The sequence below is a fragment of the Schistocerca americana genome, chromosome X (genome assembly GCF_021461395.2).
Source record: "Schistocerca americana isolate TAMUIC-IGC-003095 chromosome X, iqSchAmer2.1, whole genome shotgun sequence".
Taxonomy (NCBI): domain Eukaryota; kingdom Metazoa; phylum Arthropoda; class Insecta; order Orthoptera; family Acrididae; genus Schistocerca; species Schistocerca americana.
The window spans coordinates 796,616,616-796,630,884 of NC_060130.1; the positions used below are offsets into that span (position 1 = coordinate 796,616,616).

Here is a 14,269-nt window from a genome sequence, read left to right on the forward strand (position 1 = left end):
GCTCCTCTATAACACAATTATATCACCAGAGGCTCTTGGAATTGGTGGGAACTTAAAAATGGCGGTACTTTTTCTGGGACTAAACCTCCTTTTGCACGGAAAGCCCAAGTGTACTCCCCAACACAGGGAAACTGCCCAGATGCAGGAGAGGAAGATTAGGTTAGTGCACTTTATTTATTTTGGTTGGGTAACTGAAGTAAAGATCGGTCCTAATTACGTAATTAATCACACAGGTCGGTCCAAATTACACAACTAATGTGTTGTTCTGTAACGTACATAAGAATAATACTCACGAAGAATTGTCTAAAGTGCAGCAGACGGGAAATAGTCGGCGACTTCTTTTTTCTGTGCAGACTCTAAACCTGGGTTACTTAGATTCGAAACATTATATTAATTACGGCTAATGATAGAAAGAAAGATAATTAGTTCATTATCACGAAGCGAAGTGAGACTGTGAGATTTTAAACGACCGGTATCTTTAACGTAACAGTTTCTTCAAAATACACTGCCTTACAAAAAAATGTGAAGCACCCAGAAGACATGGTCGGATGTCAACGTAACTTCGTACACTTACATACCATCGGCGGGTATGTATTGGCCGGCCGTGGTGGCCGAGCGGTTCTAGGTGCTACAGTCTGGAACCGCGCGACCGCTACGTCACAAGTTCGAATCCTGCCTCAGACATGGATGTGTGTGATGTCCTTAGGTTAGTTAGGTTTAAGTAGTTCTGTTCTAAGGGACTGATGACCTCAGAAGTTAAGTCCCATAGTGCTCAGAGCCATTTGAACCATTTGGTATGTATTGTATTGTATTGTATTGTATGTTAACTGGGGAACGACGGAGAGGCTCCGTCCCTGCCGCAGCCGCAGTGGTCCACAACCCCACGACGACTACCGCAGTCCACTTCACCCCTCCGCCGTTCTAAGTTCTGGGGGACTGATGACCTTAGAAGTTAAGTCCCATAGTGCTCAGAGCAATTTGAACCATTTGGTATGTATTGTATTGTATTGCATTGTATGTTAACTGGGGAATGACGGAGAGGCTCCGTCCCTGCCGCAGCCGCAGTGGTCCACAACCCCACGACGACTACCGCAGTCCACTTCACTCCTCTGCCGCCCCACACTGAACCACTCTTTCAGGGTTATTATGCGGTTCGGCCCCCAGTGGACCCCCCAGGGAATGTCTCACACCCGCGACTGCTACGGTCGCAGGTTCGAATCCTGCCTCGGGCATGGATGTGTGTGATGTCCTTAGGTTAGTTAGGTTTAAGTAGTTCTAAGTTCTAGGGGACTGATGACCACAGATGTTAAGTCCCATAGTGCTCAGAACCATTTGAACCATTTTTTTGTCTCACACCAGGCAAGTGTAACCCTTATGTTTGCGTGGTTGAGTAATGGTGGTGTACACGTACGTGGAGAACTTGTTTGCGCAGCAACTGCCGACGTAGTGCAGCTGAGGCGGAATAAGGGGAACCAGCCCGCATTCGCCGAGGCAGATGGAAAACCGCCTAAAAACCATCCACAGACTGGCCAGCTCACCAGACCTCAACACAAGTCCGCCGGGCGGATTCGTGCCGGGGACCAGGCGCTCCTTCCCTCCCCCGAAAGCCGTGCGTTAGACCGCTCGGCTAACCAGGAGGGCCATCGGCGGGTATGTAAACAATTTGAAGTGCAATACCCTATGAGAGGTAAGATGGCCACTGGAGTGCATTAGTGTTGTCCGTGTTTTGTGTTCTTATCAGGCCTGGGAGTGCATATAGGAGCGTGAACAGCGTCAGATGTTGAATGATCGCTGTGAAGGACACGAAGATGTGTACTTGTGTCAGACAGAGTTATCCGGACCTGACCTACTTTGAAAGGGTTCTCATTCAGGATCTTCATTTGACCGACTGATCGAATTGTCTCAATATCCAGATCTGTGAGGCACTCGCAACTGACCGTGGCCCGATGTTGGTCTGTGCGGGAACGTGAGGGCAGCAATACTCGTCGTCAAGGTCCCAGTCGACCACGTATTGCTCCACAAGGGAGAATCGCCGTATTGTGATCTAAAAACATTGAACTCCTTCTCGTCTGTGCCTGCTAGTAGAGAACAAGTACATAACTACCTGCAACATTCTGAGTCATTCTGTATCATTGGTCAGACACCAACAGCAGCTGGGGCTAGGGAATTACCGCCCCTTTCATAAGCTGCCATTAACAGCACAAAACAAACGGCTACGTACGGAGTGACGCGCCATGATCGGCGCGCGTAGACTGCTGGTGAATGGCATCACATTGTTTTCAGCGAGATGAAGTATGCCGGATAACCGTCGTAGGCGAGTATGACGACAACCTTGGGAGGGGTCCCATTCTTTCAATCATTTGGAAAAGACGCATCAGTGTTACGCTTAACATCATGGTGTGGGTATCCATCGGGTATGACTTCAGGTCACAGCTGGTAGTGATCGAGGGAACTCTCACGGCACAACAATATGTCACAGACACCCTGCGTCCTCGCGTGTTACCTCTCATGCGGCAATAGCGTGGTGCCACTTTTCAACAGGACAATGCTCGTCCTCGCATGACGTGTCTCTATGAGCTGTCTGCGTGATGTTGCCGTACACACGTGGCCAGCTGGGACCCTAGATCTGTCCCTGACAAAACGTGTGTGTGACCATCTCGGACGCCAACTGTATCCAGGATATCAAGGACCAGTTGCAACAGTAGTGGGTAAGCTGGCCTCAGGAGAGGTGACAATTTGTTAATGACACCCATTTCGACCGAATCAGTCCATGCATCCAGGCCACAGAGTATGCAACGTCGAATTGATAGTGTGCTCATAGTGCCAATTTCTTTGTAAATTTAACTCCATTTTGTAATCACTGAAGTAACATCACATAACCTCTCAAACCCCGAAAACGGTTTCGTGTAGTTTTCTCCTCCACTTCCACGTGCTTCACTTTTTTTTGTCAGGCATGCAGCTTGAGGAAGAATTAGCTCTTTTGTATGCATCATGAATACACGTACCTTGGGGGGGGGGGGGGGAATACGGTCTGCGGCAGCGCGTGGGTGACAACCGCGCTATTGCGGATTGCCCCATAAGACGCTATCTGCCACAAGATACAAGATTCGGTTGCAGTTTTAAAGGCTGAGACGGTAGCGACACGTCGTCTGAGCGATATGCTGCGCGAGACAAATTTCGCAACGCAATGCACCACAGTTTACTGGCGGAATCGGATTAATTGTCTGCACTGTTAGACTATTAAAATTAGTCGTTCTGGTGCAAATTTTCGTTTGTTTCCAGTCACTTATATACCAAGCTGCGAATACCTACCTACATGGCATTACATTAGGTTGATTCATGGAGAAAGACACTTAGCATGGTGTACGCATAAATGCAGTGGCATTCGCAGATACATGTTTCCATCGGAACCCAGCGCGATTTAAATCTTTCATAGGACAGTTTATATGATAAAGATAAAGCTATGATTCGAAATATACATTGCGAAATGAAATAAGCTATTGTAAGAAAATTGACAGATTTGACAGTTAACAGTCCAAGTACGTTTTCTTTTAAATTGAACAAAATATTTCTCTTAAGGTCATTTGAGTTTTTAATTGAAGAAGTATAATGGTATAACACTTGATAACACGAGCAGTTCACCTTTATTTGCAAAAGAGGGATTAAATGTGGTAAATGCGACGGTAAAGATTGCCAGCATAACTTAGCTGCGGCTGTATTGTCCACGCAGACATGAGATTATGTGGAAGAAAATTACACCGTGCCGGTTTTATTTACTACATTGCAGTCTTGTTTTGATAGTTTCCCCTGTAGTCTTCAATGGGAATTATATCAGTACTCTCTCTTTTTTATTAAGAGCTCCAGAATGTTGCTAAAAAAGCTAAAAACACAATATCTCGACAGGTAAAAATGGTACAGATACGAAGTATACACGAAAATACTCAGCCATTTGCATTTTCTGACATGCAAAACTTTTCATCGGTTTGTGAAATATTAGAGATGTCGTCGATCCGTGGAACATTATGTAGCAAGAAACGTACATCAGAATCATTCAGTAATCTCCTCAGTGAAAACAAATACTGACAAAACTTGTTCAGTCTCGCTTAAGTGCAGAAACTGTATTAATGCACATTTCTGCCCTGTGACACAGTTCGTAAACAGGTACCTGTTGTTGAACTACTCTTACGGGTCACGTGAAAAATATTTAAAGTGTCATTACAGCCACGAATTGCAGAGGATCACACACGCAAGGCAGCTTAGAAAAGGTGTCCAACTGTTTTGGTACATGCACGGCGCTCAAATGATTTTCCTGTCGGAGCAAGACGGAGACAAGACTAATATTAGGCAGTGACATCCAAGCAGCATACGTATGCAGGGTGAACCAACTGCAGGGAAGGATTCCTGACTGGGAGGAAGAAAAATGTCATATGAACAAGTAAACGGAAATGCATCGTTGCCACGGTAGATGGCGCTGACAATAATAGTTCCTCTGACCACGTGTCGTCGAGCGGTTCTAGGCACTTCAGTCCGGAACCGCGCTGCTGCTATGGTCACAGGTTCGATTCCTGCCTGGGGCATGGTTGTGTGTGATGTCCTTAGGTTAGTTAGGTTTAAGCAGTTCTACGTCTAGGGGACTGATGACCTCAGATGTTAAGTCCCATAGTGCTCAGAGCCATTTGAACCATTTTTTGCAGAGGATCACACACGCAAGGCAGCTTAGAAAAGGTGTCCAACTGTTTTGGTACATGCACGGCGCTCAAATGATTTTCCTGTCGGAGCAAGACGGAGACAAGACTAATATTAGGCAGTGACATCCAAGCAGCATACGTATGCAGGGTGAACCAACTGCAGGGAAGGATTCCTGACTGGGAGGAGGAAAAATGTCATATGAACAAGTAAACGGAAATGCATCGTTGCCACGGTAGATGGCGCTGACGAATAATAGTGCCTCTGACCACGTGCCGTCGAGCGGTTCTAGGCACTTCAGTCCGGAACCGCGCTGCTGCTATGGTCACAGGTTCGATTCCTGCCTGGGGCGTGGATGTGTGTGATGTCCTTAGGTTAGTTAGGTTTAAGTAGTTCTAAGTCTAGGGGACTGATGACCTCAGATGTTAAGTCCCATAGTGCTTAGAGCCATTTGAACCATTTTGATGTGTGTTTCTTGTGTGCTGCAGGCTGTATGATTGACGCAGCGTACTGTAAGCAGCAGAATGGTCCGGTGTTCATGTCGGAACAAGCCGAGATGGTGTTTGTGTACGGCCAAGCAGATGGAAACGGTCGAGAGGCAGCACGGCTATACCAAAACAAGTACCCTCACAGACACCAACGACATCTCACAATATTTCAAGTCCGTTTTGGGTGTTTGTGTGACCATGGGTCCTTTCAGACAGACGAACGCGCAGAGAAGTGATTAAAATGTTGTGTGATGTGGTTGGTGCCTGTGAGGGAACTTGTTTTGCTATAGCCATGCTGCCTCTCGACCGTTTTCATCTGCTTGACCGTACAAAAACTCAAATGGCTCCAAGCACTATGGGACTTAACATCTGAGATCATCAGTCGCATAGACTTAGAACTACTTATACCTAAGTAACCTAAAGACATCACACACATCCATGCCCGAGGCAGGATTCGAACCTGCGACCTTAGCAGCAGCGCGGTTCCGGACTGAAGCGCCTAGAACCGCTCGAGCATAGCGGCCGGCTTGGTCGTACACAAACACCATTCCGGTTTGTTCCTGACATGAATACCGAACCACTCCGCTGCTTACAGTACGATACGTTAATCACACAGCCTGCAACACACAAGGAATACACTGCACGTTGTCAGAAGAACTTTCATTCGTATAAGCGTCATCTACCGCGGCAACGATGCATTTCCGGACACGCGTTCATAGGACCTTTTTTCCTCCATTTCCAGTCAGAAATCCGTTCCTGCAGTTTGTCGATTTTATTAATGTTCACCCTGTATATCTACGATGGGAAAAAATGGAAATGAGCGCTTGGCGTCATTGGCCGGGAGGCCCCTTCCGAGGCAGGTCCGGCCGCCTTGGTGCAGGTCTTATTACATTCGACGCCACAATGGGCGACCTGCCCGCTGGATGGGGATGAAATGATGATGAAGACAACACAACACCCAGTCCCTGAGCGGAGAAAATCCCCGACCCAGTCGCGAATTGAACACGGGCCCCTTAGAACGGCAGCCCGTCACGCTGACCATTCAGCTATCGGGGCGGACTCTGCGATGGGACACATACATAAATATGTTGGCGGCTCGACCAGAAGTGTAACGGGGAGCTGCTAGAACCATATGAAACGCATCCGATCAGATGATGAAACTAACAAGCAGAGCAGGTAACTGTCGGGTGCAGATCTGAATGAAATTCTGAATGGAGTGTAGTGCATCCAACCCTTGCCCAACGGATCAGGTTGTCAACCAATTACAGACATTAGTACTTAGGCGACAAAGTAAAATTTCTTCGTCATCTTCTCAAAAACTACAGTATGGTTCAAATGGCTCTGAGCACTATGGGACTCAACATCTGAGGTCATCAGTCCCCTAGACTTAGAACTACTTAAAGCTAACTAACCTAAGGACAGCACACACATCCATGCCCGAGGTAGGATTCGAACCTGCGACCGTAGCAGCAGCGGGATTCCGGACTGAAGCGCCTAGAACCGCTCGGCCACAACGGCCGGCAACTACAGTATGCGGAACAACAAACCTAAATAGAAGTCAGTTCTTTTACCTATGCCAGATTTCGTCAAAATCCGTGATTCACAATTGCCGACCTCTCCTTTCGAGACTCTTGTATGTCACTGACAAGGGGAGGCCACGACGTTTGGAACGCAGATTTACTGTAAACTTTATACACTCGTAGTACTCCATTAGGATAACAAAATGTGTAAGCAGTAGCCCGTACTTCTCAAGCGTTACTGAGAAAATCGCAAGATAATTTCGGTCGTCGAATATATAGCGACTGCAGCCGAGTGGTGACGCCACGGTAGCTCAGCGTGTTCGGTCAGAGGGTTAGGTGCTCTCTGTAATAAAAAAAAACCTTAGTTAATCGATCAACAACGAACTTAAACGGGTGTCTTACGACGTCCGCCCCGAGCATATGCAACGAACGAATGAAAACAAAAGAAAGCGTGTTCGGTCAGAGCGTTAGCTTCCTTTTCTAAAAAAAAAAAAAAAAAAACTGAGCCAACAGATGAACGAACAAACTGAACGGGTGTCATCTGACGTCGGCCCTGAACAAATTCAGCGAACAATATAGAAGAAAATGTTTTTTTTTTTTCAAACGCTATTAAAATACACTCGATACTGCATAACCAATTATCACCGCCGATTTTTAAGGAAATACTGCGTTATGCATGATTTGCTTCCAAACCATCGTCTGAAAGAGAGGTTTTTTGAAAAGTCAACAAGGTTTGTTTTTCCACAGAAAACGTCAAAAGACCTTGCGTATGCGGAAACATAGCATTTATTCAATGGAGCTGGTGCCGTGTAACTTTATGTTTTCCATGTTTTTACAAAAAATACCATCCTGCAACTTGTACTCGTAATGTGGAAAGCGACGATTAATTGTACATCATTCGAAAGAGGTCTGTGCCGGTCAAAACTTGAAGGTAACAAGTCGTTTCGGGCTCCTTCCAGATATAGGGGATTTCTCAAATCACGGACAAGCATATATTTTCAGTATGACTTTATGCATTTGGTCGTTTACTAGTCGATAGTTATGAATATTAGATTATTTGCGATAATAAAAATTAGTAGACTGCCAAATAACATTGTAAATTTAATACAATTTCATCCGATTAGACGTACTTTCCCCCTTATATCAGTTGTAATATAAATAATAAAGAAAATGACTGTGTTGAAAATAAAAAAAAAACTGACGAACGCAAATCGATCCAAGCTTGAACGCCAAACACACCAAAAAAAAAAAAAAAATTGTTCTATATTGTTCGTTGAATTTATTTCAGGGCGGACGTCCAATGATAACCATTCAGTTTATCGATGATCCGTTCGCTGAGTTTTTTTATTAGAAAGGGTATCTAACGCTCTGACCGAACACGTTTTTTTTTGTGCATTTTGTTCGTTGTTGATCGTTGTGTTTGGTCGTTGCGGACGTCACATGACATCCGTTAAAGTTCGTTTGTTGATCCTTCCACTCAGTTTTTTATTACAGAGGCCAACCAGCTCTCTGACCGAACATGCTGAGCTACCGTGCCAGCATCTGAGCAACCGTGCCGGCACCACTCGGCTGCAGCCGCTTCATGGTTAAAATGGCCCCCACACATATATATATTCGACGACCTAAATTATCTTCCGATTTTCTCAATAACGCTTGAGAAGTACGCGCTACTGCTTACACATTTTGTTGTCCTCATGGAGTACTAAGAGTGTACGAAGTTTACAGTAAATCTGCGTTCCAAATGTCGTGGCCTCCCCTTGTGAGATAGTTTGGACGCTACGATTGTCTTTGACGTGACACACGCTCTTAATAGGGTCCTAAAAGTAAGAGGGTTGTTCGGAAAGTAAGGTCCGATCGGTCGCGAAATCGACACCACACTTAAACTCAAAAATATTTTATTTGCAACAGTTAGCTAGACCTTCCAGCTACTTCTTTATATAGTCGCCGCTCCGACTTAGACGTTTACTGTAGCCTTGTACCAACTTTCCAATCCCCTCGACATAGAAGGCAGCTGCCTATGATTTCTTCCAATTCTCAACTCTGGTCTGAAGCTCGTTGTCTGTGCCAAAATATTGTCCTCAGAGCCAGTGATTCATGTCAGCAGAGACAAAAATCAGAGGGAGCCAAGTCCGGGCTGTATGGTGCGTGATTAAACACTTCCCATCCGAAACGCTGCAGACGTGTCCTCATTGCCCTTGCAGTGTGCGGTCCAGAATTGTCATGAAAAATGAAATGTATGACAGTTATGTTACATAGGGTTACGCGAAATCAAGGGAAATCTCTCAGCAAACACCCATACTTAGCGGGTGACATTATTTTCTAGGTACTTTTACATGCTTACTGTGAGCTCAGAACTGAAAAGAATGACGCGACGCCACCAACGGGCGTTCTGGTGGCACTGACCAATACATATGCGCAAAGCTTCATCGGGATCTCACTCTAGTTTCCATTTCGCGACCGATTGGATGTTGCTTTGCGAATAACTCTCGTGAGACGTAGACAATCCGTTTTTCTCACACGGCTCTTAGGAGAAAAAATGAACTAATTCTGTGAGCTGCAATCCAGTTATATAAAATGAGAGTTTTTATATATACCGGAGTCAAAACAACTGCTGGAATGTCTGTCTACTTGAACACTCCTCGTGGCATAGCGCGACAGTGAAATTCACAACGATGATCAATCTGGCTTGTAAAGAGCAAGTTGTAATTTCAGCACGGATAATGGGATAGTAGGACCGATCACAAGAACTAATTAGAATGACTTCTATATTACGCTGTTAAGGTGTGACCACCTGTTCCCTAATCATTGATGCTACTAATAGACACGATGAACCCGAATTCCATCGACAAAATTTCGGAGGTTGTTCCGGAATATTTTCTGAGTTCTTCGCTACAACGGACACATGGTCTTTGGTGTCTCGTTTCGGAGTTATTTGCTTTTCATTTGATTCCTTTCCCTGAGCTTAGGTGTTGATTACAGTGATGGAAACATACTCCAATAGCCACAACTGTACGTCACCTTTTCCATAAATTTAACAGAAAATTTTGCCACCGTTTTCATATCACCACATCAGAAAATATTTCGGTAAACAGATTCTGTATTGTTGTTCGTTAAAAGGAATATTTTAATCAGTGTCGCAAAAAAGTATCTAAAACCTTAATAAATACTTTAGTTTCTTTTAAAACAACATAATAAAGCATAAGTTAAGTATATACTGTTTTTATCAAACACAACCCGTGATTGTTCTTCAGTTTTTATTTTTCTTATTAATTGGCTTCCGGCCTGGAAAGTCACAAACCGGCATCAAATGACTATCGTTGCCTCTGTATATCGCTGAATAACTTTAGGAAAAGGTATTAACCCCGGAAGGTGTGGAGGATAAATCACAGAGTAACAGCGGTCTCTGACAGTGCAACAATAACAAATATCAGACAGTGTCAAAACTAAGCAAGATAATGGAATGCAAGCGGGCGGGTGTATAGAGATGAGAAAAATTTGGCTACCTGTTAAAAACCGTGGCATAACAAAATTGAAATTTGTAAGTATTGTAATAAGTTACATATATCAGGCCAGGTTTCTATACGGGGTGTTCCAGCAGGAATGGTCAGTATTCAGGTATATGACAGGAACAGCATTCGAAGCAAAAACGTCAAGTAAATGTGGGCTCTAAAATGCATACCTTAGTAGCTATGACCACTTCTTCATCTTCGATACTGTGAAACAATTCTTCTACTGTAAGCTCCTTGCCTTCCATATTTTGAGAGGAAGCAATATGGACAAAAACAAGAAAAAATTATCTAGTAAACATGCGCTCTAAAAGGTTTACCTTAAGAGCTAAGCGCATTTGTTAAGTGGAAGAGATGTGTTTCACAGTAGCTAAGTTGAAGAAGTGCTCTTAGCTCTTAAGTATGCATTTTAGAGTCCATGTTTGCTAGACTTTTTGCATCGAATGATCGTTCCTGTCATATCCCTGAATGTAGAACATTCCTCCTGGAACATTCCGCATACGAAAAATACCGCATAACCGTAGTAAATATATTAAACCAGCAAGTTAAGCATATATTTAGTATGCACTGAAAATTATTAAATTAATAAAGAAGAAAATGAATGAATAGGGCGAGATGAACGGTCTGGAAGAATGGGAACTATTTTAAGGAATTACGTAAAGTTTTTGCAGATGTAAGCTGCTATACTGTGTTGCATTATCTAAAATCAACGGAGGGCAGTGTGCTAAATTTTTATTGGTGTCAATGTCTTCCAGCAGGTTCACCCTTCGCCCTCTGTTCGCCTGAAGAAGGTCCGTTAGACTGTATTTGGTACTTGTGATCTTCGCTCAACACGCACCTAAACAAAGTCTCACATTCATATTGCTTCGTATTTGTTTAATTTTTCAGTGTACTACATTTCTAAATACCCTACTTTTTTAACATTTGAACATTCTTCTGTTGATATTTGTTATTATTCGTATAAACTAAGCTACCCTGATATATGAATCTTAAAACAACAGGCAAATTGTTAGTTACAGATTTCAGTTTAGCTGTAGCGCAGATACTTGCCAACAATATTATTTATCATATTTCGTTTTCCCCCTGCCCCCCCCCCCCCCCCCCCCGATACCCTTTATATTTACTGTACGCTTAGATTCAACGTTGCATTGTAAAAGATAACTTTACTTTGCATGTTTCTTTGAACGTCTTTAGGCAACCATACATTTTTTCAAAGCTGTTTACCTATAGACAATCGTTTTTTACAGTGGAAGTCTGTTATTGTCGGATAATGGCCTTACAAGTCGAAAACAGATCAAAAAGAAAAATATATACGCTGGAACATTTACAGTTTGCGTTTCTCTCTCGTAAATATTAATTTATTATACAAAGCATTAATGAACACTGAATTAATATAATTAGCACTCATTTGTTGCATGTCGTACAAAATGCAGGTGAGATAACTTTGGCGTAACTCTTATGTATGAAACGCTGAGATTGTTATTGTGGAAGTCGAGCTGCACAGATAAAATTTCGGAGTTTTTCAGAGATATTTATTGAATATTTTGGTATGAGAGACCTGTGGATCCCGCAATTTTATTACAGCGTAATTGCATTTCGTTTGTCTTCTTACCCCTACTTAGTTTGTAGCTGTATTGCCCTGACAATATCTACACAAAGGTGCAAATGTCGACCGTATATGCTGTGCGTCTTGTTTGGAAACAAATTTACCCCAGCTAATCATGGTACTATCTGTTGATGCGCACTTTACTCTTCGCCGACAAACTTGCATTCAATACAGCTCCGTTTTATCTGTTTTCAAGCTGTGCTGCATTACTCTGTGTTCTCTGTCGTGCGTGTGATATGTGCATATTACAGGCTTTTTCACAGTTGCGAAGGTATTTTTACAGAAACGAAGGTAATAGGGACAACAAGCCGAATAAATCACAATTACATTATTACCCTGTAACGAGTCACTCAATACGACGGGTCCTTGCTACCAAAATACTCAGTAAAGGATTGTGAATAACCTCCGACGTTATTTGTGATGTGGTTCGGATTTACCCTATAGACGTACAGGATGTAAGCAACAACTGTTGCCGGCCGATGTGGCCGAGCGGTTCTAGGCGCTTCAGTCTGGAACCGCGCGACCGCTACGGTCGTAGGTTCGAATCCTGCCTTGGGCATGGATGTGTGTGATGCCCTTAGGTTAGTTAGGTTTAAGTAGTTCTACGTTCTAGGGGACTGATGACCTCAGATGTTAAGTCCCATAGTGCTCAGAGCCATTTGAACCATTTTGAACCAACAACTGTTTACACCGTACTACAGTGGTGTAGATGAAGTTGGGACGAACAGTTTGATGTAGCACACTTGTGGTCTACTCTTGTACACTTACGCAATCGGCTTAGTCACTCAGTATATGAAATTTTGTATTTCGTTAACAGTAGTAATTAAAAATTCTGCGTGAGAGTAGTGATATTAAACGAAAAAAGACTTTTGCTAAAGTTATGGATAAGGCCAGTTTTCGGACAGAAGAATACAACAACGGCAACTATAAAAACGAATTACGTTTACAGTTAGACCTAAAGTTGACCCTTAAAAGAACAATACTCTCGTCGTAAGAACACCAGAGACATAAAACGATTTAATATTTAATGTAACACCGTTAAAAATTTACAAAATTTTGAGGTAAAATTTGTACTAATGTCAGTTTTGCAGTTGCAAGTGCAACAAGAACGAATATTTAATATTCAAGGACGATTTTAGCGAAATAAAGAAACGAGCTTCAAACGGGTATGACTGCTCAAGTTGATGGCGTAAGAGGACGAGAGGATATTCAAAGCCTCGCGCTACGTGCATGCGCTTTAGCTGCGGCGGCTTTCGTAAGCCAGTTTGAGGTTGTTTCCCGGCTTCATAGACGAAAAGGGCGCTGTACCCATTTATTAGTCTCGACTTCCCCCTACACCACTGTGGTACGTTGTAAACAGTTACCGTTTGTACCCTGTACATAATAAAAATATTATGCTCAGAGAAGAAACAGAACGAGATGTTACATTTCGCACGCAGCGGCGTTTGTTAATTCACAAAAGTGGAGTTTTAGCTCAACAGTTAAAGAACGTAGAAACACGAAATTGTTTCTCCCACAGTGCACTCAACAGCCTAAAACATCACTGCCGTGTCGGTCACATAATGCGACAGCACAGCGCCTGCAGACATCGTCACAGAGAAACGAAGACAGCTTATGTACACGGAAGTCCGTATTGCGGAAGAACTCCGATTCGTGGCAGAAACGGACGGAGCCGAAACGTAGGGCGGTAGCCGCGCTTCGCGACTTGCGGACGCCGAGCTGAGGCGACGTACCTCGGCGGTCCCTTCCGGCCGGCGACCACGAGCGGACTGCGGCCATCCGCGACCCGGCGTCCAGAAATAGCAGCTCACATGATCGCGTCCCCACAGAAACGCCAAACGCCGACGCCACCACCTCTGCCTCCTCCTAATTTCGCTGCTCATCCCAATCACAACTAATTCAGAGATGCAGTTACTGTCTCTCTTCCTCTTGAGAGGTACCCACATGCCTTGCTCATACTGTGGCATCAAGCAGTCAGCCCTGCAAGATGAGTGGTCTGCCAAGCGTGTGGATTTATTCTTATTTATCGAGTAACATCAGTGACTGATTATGAGCTCTAGTACTCACAATTAAGCTACAATTTATTCTCCTGTTTGAATATTACGCAACGGAAACGGATAACGCACTTCTGACTATTAGTAATTTACACAACTCTGATTGTTCACTACGCACTGGTAATACCACATTTTCTTTCTTACTCAACGGCTTTGATCAACACGTGGCCATCGCACTGAATATGAATGGCGCACACATTATAAATTCCGGATATCATGACTACACACTATTCGAAGAACAAGGCCACCAATATTATTCTTTTCACTACCTTTTTTATTCCGATAAATTCTATAACCTAAACACACCATTACATTTTATACAATTACACATGAGAAACTCCGCCCAGTGGGCATGGTTTTACATTGGTGATTCTCTATCTTACGGTCTCGTAATTATCTAACACTACAG

At 43.7% G+C, this 14,269-nt stretch overlaps 1 protein-coding gene across 1 annotated transcript in view; it reads right to left on the bottom strand.

Annotated features, from left to right (window-relative positions):
• Window positions 1-13,570, bottom strand: part of LOC124555065 (SET and MYND domain-containing protein 4-like) — a 201,540-nt gene extending 187,970 nt beyond the window's left edge. Inside the window, exon 1 of the mRNA XM_047128851.1 lies at window positions 13,540-13,570. The gene's annotated coding sequence lies outside the window, so the exon portion shown is untranslated. The remainder of the gene's footprint in view (window positions 1-13,539) is intronic.
• Window positions 13,571-14,269: the final 699 nt, after the last annotated feature.